The sequence below is a fragment of the Meleagris gallopavo genome, chromosome 8, assembly GCF_000146605.3.
Source record: "Meleagris gallopavo isolate NT-WF06-2002-E0010 breed Aviagen turkey brand Nicholas breeding stock chromosome 8, Turkey_5.1, whole genome shotgun sequence".
Lineage (NCBI taxonomy): Eukaryota > Metazoa > Chordata > Aves > Galliformes > Phasianidae > Meleagris > Meleagris gallopavo.
This window is the reverse complement of record NC_015018.2, coordinates 25,268,283-25,283,636: the sequence shown is the minus strand read 5'-3', so window position 1 is coordinate 25,283,636 and position 15,354 is coordinate 25,268,283. Positions and strand designations below refer to the sequence as shown.

The 15,354-nt window shown below is 42.5% G+C and overlaps 1 long non-coding RNA gene across 1 annotated transcript in view; it reads right to left on the bottom strand.

Annotated features, from left to right (window-relative positions):
- LOC109368846 overlaps positions 1-15,348 on the bottom strand; it is a 42,885-nt gene extending 27,537 nt beyond the window's left edge. Inside the window, exons 1-4 of the long non-coding RNA XR_004160537.1 lie at positions 14,850-15,348; positions 9,198-9,301; positions 8,771-8,926; positions 3,149-3,319 (exon numbers count right to left, since the gene is read on the bottom strand). This is a non-coding gene — a long non-coding RNA (uncharacterized LOC109368846). The remainder of the gene's footprint in view (positions 1-3,148; positions 3,320-8,770; positions 8,927-9,197; positions 9,302-14,849) is intronic.
- Positions 15,349-15,354: the final 6 nt, after the last annotated feature.

Here is a 15,354-nt window from a genome sequence, read left to right as displayed (position 1 = left end):
TTCTTTAAGCTGAAAACAAGTTTAAGGAGATGTGTGTTGCTTTTTCTTTTGTCTTAAAAATATTTGTCTTTCCATTCAACAATTTAGAGAAATAACTTAATAATTAGCAGGTAGAAACAAGAATTTAGTGGTAGAAATAGAACAAATGTGGGGGAAAGTAAATTAACAATGATTATTGTCATGGTTTTATATTTTTTTTTTGTTTCGGTTTGGTTCTCAGTATTCCGCATCAATACATCATGTAGTATACTGGGAGTTAAAGTGTTAATGCTCCAATTCCAGGCACCTATCCCTATACGTTACAGAAGTCATGGGATCTGGCCCTTCCGGGTGGGGCGGTCTCTTACTGCCTGGCAGTGGGTGCTGGAGGGTGCTTTCCTGGCCGTTCCAAGCTTTTCAGGTTTGAATCGGTATCGGGAACTCTCTCTCTCTCCTGTTTTATTTGATTTATTAGTCTCAATTTCAATCAGATTGTATTATATTGTGTTATCTTGCATTCCGATATCATAATTAGTAAAATAAGTTTTCCTCCATAGATTGTTGCCGCTGTTTTTTGTTTTCCTCCCTTCCTTCCCATTTTGTGGGCTGGGAAGGGAGGGCAGGGGTCTACCGCCCCCCTGTCACGGGTGTAGATTGATCTCGTTAACTCCGTGACAATTAGGCAACTAAAGGATGCATGATGTACTTCTGTATTACCTAGCCGTAAGAGGCTGCTGATAGAACTAGCCTTAGATAGTTCTTAGGTTGTTAGGCAGAGCTGCCACTTCCATGGCCTCGCTGTCTCTATGTTCTCCTTAGCTTTATGCTATTTGATTAGTGTCCCTCACAGCTTCCCAGTTCTCCCCATAATTGACACACTGCCCTTCCTCAGCACTCTGCCACCTCACTCCTTTCTCCCTTATCTCCAGTTCACGATGTGATGTACGTCTTCATGCCAGCACCTCTGCTTCAGTCACAACAGAACAAGATCAATTACACATGGATCCTATTTTTGACATTGACCTCTGGCAGATGTCTGAGAATGACAGTAACATTCAGTGTCTTTTTCCTCCACTTGTGGAACTTCTGTCCCTCACCTTGCTGTCAGTTGGCATGTGCTCTCGTTCCTGACCATGTGAGGACACAAAATAACTAATAAGTAGGTCTGTGAGGAACGAGAGAGTAAAGCTCTACAAGAGCTCACCATCTGGACAGTGTTCAATACAGAGCTGTCACTCAGTGCTACAGTCACATTCCAAATCAGATCCATGATTAGCAAGCAGGGCATATCTCAAATTATTAATCTCCATTTTTACATACCCTTATTTCAGGCAGAGCTGTAAAAGCAGCGCCCTGATCTGGCACTTCAGATGTTACTGCTGCACCCCAAAACAGCAAAAGAAATCTTGCTCCTCCTAAGCACATGTGAAAAGCAGGAGATCCTTACCACTAAGGTTCGTGTTCTCTCGCAGGCAATTTCAGTTTTGCTTTGCAAACTGCTATCTCCCTCCCCTAATCAAAAAACACAGCAGTAGGTGCACTCAGCCACTTCTATATTTCACAGACTGGAAAGAGAACGCCTGTTGTTTTGGCACAGGAAGGACATGCAGGCAGCCACTCACAGACTTGCTGACCTGGCACAACATTCAGCTGTAACGCAGAACTATTTTCCCATGCAACTCATTGTTAACATTGAATTGCAAACACTGTAGAAAAGGCTACAGGATTTGGAGAGAGGTTATGGGAAGCAAAGTGTTATCTAGAATGTCGTTCCACGGCCCAGTGAACAGCCACAGAGAAAGACAGCAGGGGCTGCTTAGCTAGACAGCGGAGACAGAGAAACTAGCACCATGCAATAGTCTACCACCGAGCACAAGAGAGCATCATCATAGAAGCAAGTTTCAGAGCTTCTCTCATGCCCAGTATAAAAGGAAATAAAAATCACACAAATAACAGAGGGTGTAATAAATCATGACCTGAAATCCCTGACTGAAGAGGAGTGGCTTTTGTTTTGGAGCTGAAGAAGCCCATGTTTTTGAGTGCTCCCTTTGATTTTTGACATAGAGATGTGCAAATCACATGGTTCAATACAAGCATGCAAATCAAATGTGAATCAAATCAAACTCAACTCTGAATTTCAGAAAAATCACATGCTAATGTAAAACCTTTCAGAATGTAAAGAAGTGTTATTTTGTTATCAGATAAGTTGTGTTCTGGTCCCCTCTTTGATTTAGGGTTTTCAATTCAGATACAGGTATGTCTTATGGTCTGATTAACACCAAGAGGTCTCCTCTTCTTTTGGATTGCACAGAAGAGGCGTGGTAATTAAATAATTACTCACTCGTTGAAAGAACAGACTCCACATGCCTTCTGTCATGATGTGTTACAATCCTTAAGCCAAAATCACTGATTAATGTTCTATCTAGCAAACCCACCATAGCAGAAATGGAGGAATACCTATGTGCCTTCTCCGTTCTTTTATGCGCACCCTCATGCCCTGATGGGAGTTTCAGAATAACAACACAACAAATCAGATGTGTAGATCAACAACAAAAGTAATTTCAACTAAGTTTCACAGCCTATTTACTACAAATAAAACTCATACTTCACTATACTATCCTTACCATCACAATCCACTTCCTTTCAAGCTCAGTAAGACCCTTGAATCCCTTCTGATACCAAATTCGTACCAGGAGCTGTAATTTGCCATGTCACCCAGCTGGAACCCTCCTTAGGATATTAAAAAAAAACAAAAAACCCACCACAAACAAAGTATATGCCTCTCGATAGCATTCTCTTGATTACCTAATTTCTATTTAAAATTAACACCCAGCAGCCTAATTATCAGCTGCTTTTCATTTGTGCTCCCATTAATTTCACAGCTGCTTTGCAAAGTGACAGGCTGCTGTATGAAGACTGTCTTTCGTTCAAACCCCTTCCATTTATTTCACAGAGAATGACAACACAAAGAACCGAAATGCCTGCTTGGTATTTGGCAGATGCCACTTTCATGACACACTATTCAAACAGCAAACTGCAAGAATGACATGATGTTCTAAACAGAGAAGACATTTGCTCTTGAGCTAGTAAGAATGTTAATTTCCTCATATCCCCTCATCTCCTCACTATCCAAAGCAATTCTACTTTGAGCCCATATGTTTCAGCTTACCTATCTTGTAACAAACCGTGGCTGAAAAGAGGAATGCTGTTGAGTGGTAGAGGCAGAAGAACAAACAAGCAAGATGTCGGCATGGCAGGCAGACTCATGGCAGGACACTGAAGCTTTGAAGTAGTCTTCCAAAACTGATCCAGCTGGAACTCCATCTTGGCAGGGACACCTCTGAAAGAAGAAATAACCTAAAATTACTTTTTTTTGCTTTTAAACATGCTAAACTGATTGAATGTATGTCAGCTTTATGCAGCATGATGTTTCAGCTTCTTTAAAATATATTTTCTGACATATTTCTCATTTGCCAGGGCATTTCTCTGCCAAGCACGTGGGCACCTAAATGATGGAACACAAACCTACACCAAGAACAGGCCTGTACCATCTCAGTTAAGAACACAAATAGCATTGCTAGGCAAAGCCAGGCTGATTGCAAACTGGACAGTGAAATGAAATGCAGATAGATCTATTATACCCATTAACTACATAGGAATAGCCTCAGTATAACACAACCTGTCCTTGCTTGAGCTGTCCTTGTCTTTGAGCTATTGCTTATAAATGTGGTTTGTTGAAAGCGATGCCGTTTTTATGCATGGATTCCTGTTTACTATGAAGCAGGCTGGGATCTGCATACTTGTTTCATGTTTAGCAAGAACTTCCTCTGTAAAATTTTACCTTGTACCTGTACCAGCTGGAACGACCCAAGGATAAACTACCACTTCATAATCAACAGACAACCTGAGACATTTAATTTTCCAGGGTCGACTAATCAAAATCAGCTGTTCACACTCCACCCAGAAACTTTAATTCAGTGCCTCCAACTACAGTGAGAATTCTCCAAGTAATTACATTTTCACTGCAGCCAAACTTATCACCATATAAAAAGAAGTAATTTCTATCCATTCACACTACCCATAAATAAAGAACCAAGATAATACAGAACGGGGGGAAGTACTGCTTTTAAAGAAGCCATCAAAGGCCAAACCCAGCCCTTGGACTGAGCTGATGTTTGTCTACTCCTGAAGTAGATCAGCAGGAAAATGGGATATTTCACCCTTATTAAGATTAAAAGATTAAGACTCTTCAAAGTCACACTGACAGGACAGAGAACGAAACAGGTTACAATGCTGGATACGTTCCATTTCTGAAGAAATTAGCTGTGTCCAACGGAGAAAGAATTAATGTGGAGAAAAGGTAATAATCCTCGTGTAAATTCCGCCTGGAGTAGAAGATGCTATGTTTGCACACACAGATCTTGGGACTCTGGCAGTTTATAAACCTTAAATGGCCCCACAGTAGAAGATGCAGCCTTAAACACTAACTGGGAGTGAATGCTACAACGTGAACCAAAAGGAGAGAGGAAGGAAACTCACATCTACAATCTTGGGGGTTGGCAGCCAAGAAGCCAAGGGAAAACCTGAAGCCATGATTTTTTTCTGCAATTTTTGGATTAACTCATTTTTGTTTTGCTGTTAACTTAACTTTCAAAGACCAACTGAAGACCTGAAATTATAATTTAAGGAAAAGTGGAATAAACTAATATCCTTGCAGAAACTTGAGATAGGATCTGCTTGATTTGGTTCATATTTGTTTTAAAATATGAACCAAATCAAGCAGATGGCAAGTTTGGATCCATCTTAGGTTCTGCATTTTATTTTTATTTTTAGTTATGCAATAACCAAACTCTAAATAATGTGCTTATTTGAAGTTCTGTTACCAAGTCCATTCAAAAAGACTATTTGTTGTGTCATCCCTTCTAATTGCCCTCAACCACTACACACAACTTACTGATGATACAAGCCTGATAAATTACAACTGCTATCGTCATCATACAGCTCACAGATGACAAAGTAAGCCAAAAGGATGCTTTTACAAATTAATTTGGAGTCAATCATTTTTCAGAGTTTTAAATTTTGAAGTGAGAAACAGCAAGAATCAGGAGGGAACACATGGACTGCAGGCAAAGCACACATTTACTATAAATGATGTTCTCTCTCTTGCATGGCTATAAACATTTGAGTGGTTTATTTTTTGAAGGGGAAAGGAACAGACGACAAAATTAGATTCAGCGATTCTGTTTATTACAGAAAACATGAGGTTTTCATTTATTAGCTTATAATTAGGAGCTCTGGGACCTTTCCTGATAATATGCTTCGCTAGCTGAGTAACAGCATGCGTAGGATTAGTCATGTCTGTAGAAGTGTCCCGAAGTTTCATTTCCATTGGCGTATTTACCTGATAGACGCTCATTTTTCCCTGTGAGTTGTAGCTTTCTGAAGTTGTGTGCTTCAGAACCTTCTGCGTCACCTGCCCATGGCTCAGCCCATGCTGGAGCCACACACACGTTCCATCCAGCAGCACTGGGGGAACGCGAGGGTCAGGCTGCGACAGCAGGCAAGGAGGAAGGACGCGGTAGGGAAGAACAGAGGGCTCACAGCTCTCACATCAACATATGTTATGTGGGCCACAAGAGAGCAGAGCATGCGTCAGGCTGCCTCGAGACTATTTTAAGCATCAATGGGTAAAATAAATTACTTAGCTGAGCAACCAAGCACCCTGCTTTCGTTATATGCTCCAGCTGAGGAGTCTGAATGTGTGGCATAAGTCACGCGCCTGCCGCCCTCTACCTTGTGATGTTTCCAGTCTGCAGAAGTGCAGCAATGGTAAGATAGAAGTGACCAAAAAAAAAAAAGTGGCAAAATCAAATCCCTATCAATACCTCAGACCCCCATGCTGTAAGTTACCATCTTCATGTAAATCCCAGCAAAACCCCACAAGAGGTGCCAGTAACTGCTTACATCGGAACACCAAATGAGCACCAGTGAGCTTAACTTAGCTATCTCCCCTCACAAGCCTGAACCAAATCTGAATATGGGTGCACAAACAAGTTAGTTGCATGTCCTCTTGTTTTCAGAATCAGAAGACCAATTCTAACAGTAGAAGAAATAGCACAAAACTGTAAGCAGGACTCCTAAGTGGTTTAATTGTGCAGTAAGCCTTTGAAACCTTAAGGTACCCAACTTTTCTGCACCAAATATCACCTTACACACACCCCAGAAATGGCACAAAGACACAGGCCCCTTCCACTGCGGCCCACATCCTCATGCTAGCTGTGTGCTGCTTACTCCATGGGCAGGTCACTGTCTGCCCAAGGGACATCTCAGTCCTTTGTCTCCAACCAGGTGAACTTCTAACACAGCTGAAGCTAACTCAAATGGAAGCCCATCATAATGGAAAAGAAGGAATGGAGAAAGTCAACTACAGTAGAAGCTACTTAAGAATGCAATTAACAAGCATGTTATTACAAGAACAGCCCAAAATAAAAATATAACTTTTGTTAATTTTTTTATACACAAAAGCAAAACATAGCGAGGCAAAGATAGCTAAGCCCAAGCGATGGCACTTAGCTACTCTACTGTTGGCAGCTTCAAAAACAAATCCAAGCAGAGGCAGATTAGTCTAATGAAAACAAACAGCTCCACAAGGCTATTCTGTTTTTGTTGTTGTTTTTTTTTGTTGTGTGTGTGTGTGAGGCAAACGTGCATTTAACTTAGTTCAGTTTGCCCATGCCATTTGCACTATACATTGATTCAAAGTCACATTTCTTCCTGCAGCAGAACTCAAATTGTTAACCCTCATCTGCAGGTTAAACCACCCCTAATTTCCTTCCGTCTATTATTTCATATTCTCCTTCCTCTCTTCCTGTTTCTACTTTAAGGATATTGACATGTCAATAATTGGTCTTATTAGACACACAGAGTGTTTTAATGCCATGAAAATGGAAATATGCTCTCTGGAAGCTTGACTAGCTCCAAAAGAGAAGTGAATCAATAGTTACTGAATACTCTATGCTAAAAACACCTGTATTATTAATACAGCTGATGATAGTAATAGTCCACAGAGACTTGAAGAGTTCCAAAAACAATACTGTTTCCCTGATCAAATCTGTTCAGAAGCTCCAAAGAAATCTAGACGGAGTATTTCCCAAGAGGTTTCACTAAATAAATAAAAAAGAAAGGATTAGCAAGGCTGATCTAATATTTCAACCACTCCGAACCATGGTTTCTGACAACAGCTCCCTCAAGGTTAGCCTTAAAATTATATCACAGCCTAATTTGATCTTGCTTTACATTAGTCTAAAATCATGTCTATATTTTATTGAGCTCTGATTCTGTTACTGGTTTTACATATTAGCCAGATTAAATTTTTAAGATGGTTTCATGGTTTGAAAAGCATCATCATCTACTGGTAGGCAGTTTTTAGTACAGCAGGAAATGGAATTAGGAAAGATCTACTGACTTAATTGAAGACTCCTCTAAAAGCATTTGTCAGCTGTGAACACGCTGCCCTCCCATCTCAGCAGAGACCTGGGGCAGTGCTGAGCACACAGCTACTCTCCAAGCACAGGGTGACTCTGCTGCACGGATGTCTACAGTTGTCAATATGATTTCGGAGCATGCAGTAATTTGGTAATGATAATGATGTTGAGCCTGCTCTCTAACTCCAAAAGGAACACAGACTCTGGAAGAAAAACAAGTCTCTGTCTTCTCCTCTTTGGCAATGTACGTTTGAATCCCAGAAGTGATTTAAAAAGAAATTTACTATGAAAAGTCAACTAAAGATACTGAAATAAATATTTACCACACTCACTATTCTGGTTTAGCAGGTAGTTAGTTTCTTCACTTTATTACAACAAAAGGGAAATTGTGAATGCTCTAAATCCAGAAATGTTAACATTATGGGTGTTGGGGATGTCAGTCTGCTTAGAGATACCTCCAGAAAGAGGTAGAAGGCAAAAAAAGAGACATTTAGTTTTGTTACTGTGCTTTCTCCCTGTGGCTAAAGACATCAGCATCGTGACTCACTCCAGGGACAGAGCTGCTCCCTGGGCAACACAACCCCCTCGTGCTGGCTTTGTTCCTCATGCTAGCACAAATTGGTCATCCACTGACAGCAAATGAAGAAATTTCCTTATTAGTCATATCTGGATCTATAATACCAGCAAATGATGTTTAAACAAGCCCACTGCTGCTTCAGGTATGTGGCCTCCCGACATTTCAAAGCTAAATAGTTTCATCAGGTGTGGGAGGGAGGGCAGAAAGAGGAAAAAATGTTAGACATAAAGCTGTTGTGACTCGTGTTGAAGCCATGGAGCAGTACTGCTTGCAGGCAGCTGGGATCCATATGTAGCTTTTCATGTTTATTCGCCTGCTTGGCAAATCCCAAGGAGATTCTGAGACTGATGCTTAAAAAGTTCAAGCATAAAACCCCACCAAGCCTTAAAACCCAGAAGGCTCAGCTCTCTGCTGCACTTTAGCTGATTAGTTGTCCATCCTTGTCCATCCTTCCTTAGGCTGTGGAAATTCGCGTCTCCCCATTATGCAATTAAAAACCACACATCAGATTACTCTGACAAACACAAGAACAGGTGTTGGACTAAACATGCTCTGGGCAGCACCCGTCCTGTAAACGTACAGTACATTACTGACCTGGTGTAAACCTCAAAACCGTGAGAAAAGCAGTCTGCATCTAAATAATTAGTGTGACTGGACACCAAGTTAATTCATTCAAAAGGTACTGCAATAGTATCAAACCAGACAAATCAAATTTACAAGAGAAACTTACTCCACTAGCATGGCATGCTAAGGGTGGTAGCAGAGATCTGGGAACCTCTGCAGAAATAATTTCAGGTTTTCTCCAGAGGCAGTGTTTGAATTTCTGACAGCACTTTGCCCACTGCTGAATACAACCATTTCCTCTGTCAATTCAAGAGTTATTCTCCTTGGGAAAAAAAAATGCCATGAATATAACAAGAAAAATTATTACAAGGGATAATGCCCATAGCAATATTACTATGCTGACCACAGTGACTACCATCTTGTTCCCAACGACAACAGCTGCTTTTCATTTTAAGCTCTCTCTACTGGCAATAGTTCAGGGTCCACTGTTTGATGGCACTCATCAAATCATGCCGGTAGCCTTGACCAGGAAGAGGACAAACATCCCCATTGCAGGGAACCTCATTAGAATCCACCACCCATCAACAAAGTACCAAGGCAAGCTGCAAATCCTCCTGCAGCCCTGAAGCTTTGGGTCTGTAACCACACCGAAGAGCTGAGCTCTCTCCCAAGGAAGCACAGCATGGGGAATCCAGACCTGCACGAAAAAAAATACAGTATATGAAACTGCATAACAAATCAAGTCCACATTTATTTCCTTTGTAAGTCAGGGGTGTCAATAGCACCCGTAAGAGAAAACCTTGGAAGTAAAATTTTAAAAAAGCATCCAAACAAAAAGTTCCTATCTTTTTGCTCAACGCACAATGAACAACAATTATCCCAGCGCCTAGATGTGTTGATGCCTTTGTGTGAACAGGAATCATGTAGTCAGGCTTGCAGAGCTGCTGTATCTTGGTATGCTTCTGATAACCTGCCATATTGGCTTCCCCACCATATTAGGATAGATTTGCAACATTTTAATATGAAAGTTAGCATTTGGAGAAATATCAACTAGAAGCCCCACATCCTTTTCTCTTTCAAGCGACATATAACTGGAAATATTGATAAAGAGAGCTTTAACTGCTCAAGTGAGATGCCCTACTCTCATCATTAGCCTCTAAATAATGATATTTGCTTGCCAAGAATCCAAACTGACTTTGTTTGGAGACAGCTGCAGTGACATGCACAACAATTACTGTAAGAGAAATTTCAGTTTCATTTTCTGAGGAAACATCTGCAGGAATTTCAGCTTCCCTAAGCATTGCATCAGGTGTAAGACAACATTACCAAGAACAGGATGTTAAACCACATGAAAGCAGCCTTGCGGCTCAAGTAGTGACTAACACGATGTAGAAGGGAACATTTAACAAGTCCATTCTTGCAACAAGATGGGCTGATGCCACATCTCGCCGCTATATGCATACTTCAGAAATTCTCTCACTTAGGAGAACGTGTCTCAAAGTCTGTCAGTAAAAGGAATGATGGAAGAGTTTGGAACAAGGATGTGCCTATTTGGGATGTTGTGTAGACCACACATGTTTACGTCAGTGAAGAAAGTACATGGGTCCATCTGAATTCTGCAGCTACTATAGAAGAGCCAGTGTTTCTCTAGAGGTTCATGTGTGATGTAAACAGCAAAAACAACCCCAGCATAATTCACCCTTAGAAATGTTGACTATGGGCAACCTCAAGGCCCTCAGCATGGGAGTAAAACGTGGCATGACAAAGTGGCCTTAGTAGTCTTACATTCTGCTCACAACCTGGTTCAATGTCAGCAGAGCTTGCCAGAGTAACTTCAACATTTCCAACCTCTTCTTTCAGATGACGTCTTTGCTAAGGACTCCTCAAATTCTATTTTAAAGAGAGAATTCTTCCTTTTCCTACTGCCTTTCATTGATACTCATCAGTATTGCATCTCAGCATTCTTTAAATATTAATTTCCATAATACAATGTAACTTTATTATCCCTTTTTCTACTGGAGGGTGGAGAAATAGAGATACAAATAACCAAAGGTGTCTGAGGGACTAATTAAAGTTCTGTCTCATTAACTTTAGAAGAGGCATCAAATAAATAGTACTCTCTTTACAAATAAATTATCATGTCTCAAATTACTTCATTCTGGTTTTGATGACCCAAAACAACAACCCAATACAGCTTAAGGAATGCTGATGAGGAATGGTAACTGTTGCAGGTCGAGACTTTATGATCCTTCATAACTAGGATAGTACAGAGTTCCTGAAGACAATCCAATCGTGCCCCACTGGCAGCAGGAGTACCTCCAGCTGAGTCTGAGTTCCTTCAGTCATTTTCCAGTGTCAAGTCCCATGGTGGAATCTGCTCTACGTTTACACTCTCAGCTTTATTTTTCTACACACAAGTCCGCATCGTTCACAGAGTGCAGATATTCCCACACAGGAAACTGAACTCAGATCTCTATAGCGGCGCTCTGTTGCCCTCTTGCAAACCTCATTTTCTCTTCCCTCATCTCACTTTCCTTTAAAATGCAACAAAAAGAGAAGCAGAACTTAAAAAAAAACAATCTTCTTTTACTATTTTAACTACACATCCTTGATTACTGTAAATCCTGTGTACTGAATGGAGCAGAGATTAAGAGGAAGAGGATGAAGGCATTTGGTAATGTAATTAAAGACTGTAGCCTAACACACAAGCAGAAGTGGTCAAACTACAGACGTGTAGGCCAGGTTCATGCTGGGATTTCAGGTGCTTTGTATTAATTCTCACAACATAATGTGCTTGCATTAATAAAAGACAAAAAGCAAAGTCACCCAAGGAGCCCATTGCAGCGCTGGCACCAGCAGGGGTGGGTGGGCTCGGGGCAGCAGCACAGACACAGCTGAGGGGGCACTGCTGTCAGATGGCAGCGCAGAGCAGGGGCTGCTGGCACACAGCGGAGCTGCTGGGAGCAGAGCGGAGCTGCTGCCAGGCTTTTGTCTCCTGCCCCCACACCAATCCCTCCGTTCATCACAGCAGCACTCCTTGTTCCGTGCTTCCCAGGTCTCTCCCCACACATAAACACAAAGTACCCCTACGCTGTTCCCATGTTAACCTCGAGTTCCTGCTTCCCAACCCTCCCACGCTGCTGGCTCACTGCTTCAGGCTCCTCTAATCCTCCCAGGCACTTCTACCCACTGCGCTGGCCCTTGCTCCCTATTTCCAACCTCCCATCATCTTCTCAGCTTAGCTCTCATCCAAACTTCGTGTGAACAGAGGCAATCTCAGCCACAGCCTTCCCAGCACCCTGAGCTGCAGAACCAGCATCTCCAGCAGCCTGCTGAAGGCCCCAGGCAGCCAGCACTGACACGCTCACTGCCCCAGATGGTAGAGTGCCTCACAGAGAGAAGTCACACCTTGACGTGGCACATTCCTCCGTACTGGAGGCACACACTGAGCTGAAAAACCACCTGACAATCTGCCTGTTGTGTAGGCCTGACCCATCCAACAGACCAGCCGCATGCTGGCAGGTTGCGACTTCCTATGGGAGCCACCATTTCATCAGGTTTCACAAAGCTGTCAACAGCAGGTGAACAGAAAGCCCACAACCTCAGGCTCTTCTGGAGCAGGCGATGCCCCAATGGATGCAGGCTTCCTGCCAGTTCTCCCTAATTCTGACCCTTTCTTCTTATCTCCATGATGCTCTGCCCTGTCTCTTAATCCTCATTCAATTCTGATTCACCTCTCCCCCTCACTTTGAGTCACTGGGCCTTTTCACTGATGGGGCATAATTACTGTAATCATTCAGAGTACAGAACATGTCAGAACTCTCAGTTTCTCTGCTTAGCACCATACCTCAGGTTGGGTACTGGGGTTACAGAGAGTTTAATTGTGTTCAGAGCTGTGGATGCTTACCTAATTCACTTCTCAAACAAACTCCTGTAAGAACAGGTATTTCAAACACCAATAATTGGGCCAAGTTTCAGGAGAGTGTAACAGCAAAAACAAACAAACAAAAAAGCCAACAAGAGCCAAACCATCCTTAAAACAAGAAGAATTTCTGTATGAAATTTCAACTCCACGATTTACAACAAAGAGACTGGAAACTCTTAACCTGCTGGCTTCTAATCTCATGCCCAGCCCATGAGCATTTTTTTCTGTAATTCAGTTTCGTAAGCTGAAGCTGCTGAAGGTTTTCAAAGTCTTGTCAGAACCAAAGAGCCAGGGTATAAAAAACAATTCAGCCCAATCTTTGCAGGAGCAACAAAAACAATGCCTTGCAGTAGCAAATATCACAAAACTGCATCTATGGGCAAACTGGATAGCTCTGCCTACAATAACAAACAGTTATACAAATAAACAGAAAGCAAAATAGAATAACCACTAACAATCACAAAAACAAAAAACAAAGCACAGTTCAACTACAAGGAAAACAAAAATATCTTCAGGAAAGCAATGCTTGTAATTGAAGCATCAAAAAGTACTTGGCAGTTTGATCCCAAGGAACTGCCCACCATCTTTCAAGCTGGACATACTGCACTACAACCAGGATAATACCTGCCAGGAAAGTATCAGAACTTCCAGCTTCTCCATTTGAGTCTACATTTAGATTTCACTTTCTGTGACAAAGGCTATTTTGTTTGCAAAAGCCACATTTTTACCGGTGACAAGGTCCCAGCAATCTGTCCATACAAAGCTGAACAACAAGGCCATGAAGCCTTCGGGTATGATTGTTTCTGCTAACAGCAGGACAAGTGGAAATGGTTTTGAGAGAGGGAAGATTTAGGTTGGACGTCAGGGGGAAGTTCATTACTATGGGGGTGGTGAGGTGCTGGAACAGCTGCCCAGAGAGGCTGTGGATGCCCCATCCCTGGAGGTGTTCAAGGCCAGGTTGGATGGGGCTCAGGGCAGCCTGGTCTAGTATCAAATGGGGAGGTTGGTGGCCCTGCATGCGGCAGGGAGTTGGAGATTCATGAGCCTTGAGGTCCCTTCCAACCCTGGCCATTCTGTGGTTCTGTGCTGAGAACTCAGCCCTCACCTCCTGTCTCACCCTTTACTGCTTCAGGATTTAACATTAGAGAACGCACACATGAAAAGACTGGATAGATGCAGACGTCTTCGAAAATAAGTTCAGATATATGTTGTTATTAGTTCCAATTATAAAAATAATGTCAAAAGAGCTGTAATTTTGGTTGGACAATAGAAGTTTCCTGCGATGCTCGTTACCAGAGCTCGCCGTGTGTGCAGCAGCAGCACCACCTATTGGACACCAACCTCCAGAGGCAGCCCAAAAACGTCCGTACATCAGCTGGTCGATGGAAACACATCTCCCAGCAAACTACAGCATAGGCACAGCTCAGTAAACCTGAGGATTTGTGAAGAGAGGAAGTTCCGCTGCCCAAATATGAAAGTGCTCAGTACAGTCAGAAATGCCCCGATATGGCACAAACACGTGTGAAATTCTTCTGATCTCTTAACAAATACAGAAAGAACAGAATCTTGGCAACTGGATATATATCATTTTAAATAGAGCTAATAGATAATTCCCCAAATACTGACCATTCCACGAACTATAAAACATATTGTTTGGGAACTGTAATCTCTAAGATAGCACAAAGTCTATATTATATTTTTTCTCTTCTGTATAGTACAAAAGACATCATTTTGTCAAGAACAAAAAAACATCTGTAGCCAAAGGCGAAAGTAAGTCAATTTTAAGGATATAATTAATTTAAACCTCCAATTTATAAGAGTTAAAGATTGGTGGTTTCAGGTCCTGGGTTGTTTTCTTATACGTGGAATCGCATGCTTAAATTATAGCATGTGGTGAAAGAGCTTCTAAAAAGGCATTATTCTGATTTGAAGAAAACAAGAGAAAAAAATATCCTCTCTCTCTCACCATAGCAAGAGGGGTTCCAGAAAATCACCTTTAATTACTGAATCTTCTAATTATTCTGCATACCTTTAGCTTCCAATCAACTGGGCTTCTCTATGCTTTTATGTTTTGAATACTTCGTATCGTTTTCCTTTCAAATTACTCATATATTGTAATCAAGTCACTTCCAATCTACCTTTAACAGAACCAGATTGGGCATTTCAGCCTTTCAGTGAGAGACAGGCACTTGCAGCCATCCAGCAATACTGATGGATCTTACTGCAACTCTGCAGACCACACAGAGCTCCGGAATTGTAGATACGATTTCAGTATTAATGACGAACAAAACGTTTTATATTAGTAAAACAACCTCCTTACTTTTGTTCCTGCTTAGGCTACCACAAACACTTTCTTCCTTTGCTACGTCGCTACCAAGATAAAAGAGGCTCGCGAGCAAGGCGTCCTTGCAGACGAGCTGTGCGGAGCCTTGCGCCTTCCTGCCCGCTTGATGTCTGCACTTTGTACACTCTCACCAAGGAAGGCTTCAGTTACAAAGGCTGATCGACCTGCGGAGCGCTGCGGAGCGCTGCGGAGCGCAGCATAGCACAGCGCGCAGCCTCCCGCCCCGCCACTCACAGCCGAACCCCGCGCACCGCAGCACCGCCCTCGGCCCCGCGCATGCGCCTGAGATCAGCGCCAAGATTCGCGCATGCGCCTGAGATCAGCGCCAAGATTCGCGCCTGCGCGCCCCCACCTCCCTTACTCTCACTCCGTTGCGCAGCGATCGGAGTTCCCTTCTACGCGACGCGCGCGCTCCACCAATCGGCGCCGCGCTCCAGAAACACGTGACCTGCAGGGCCGCTCTCGCGACGTCCGGCGCGCG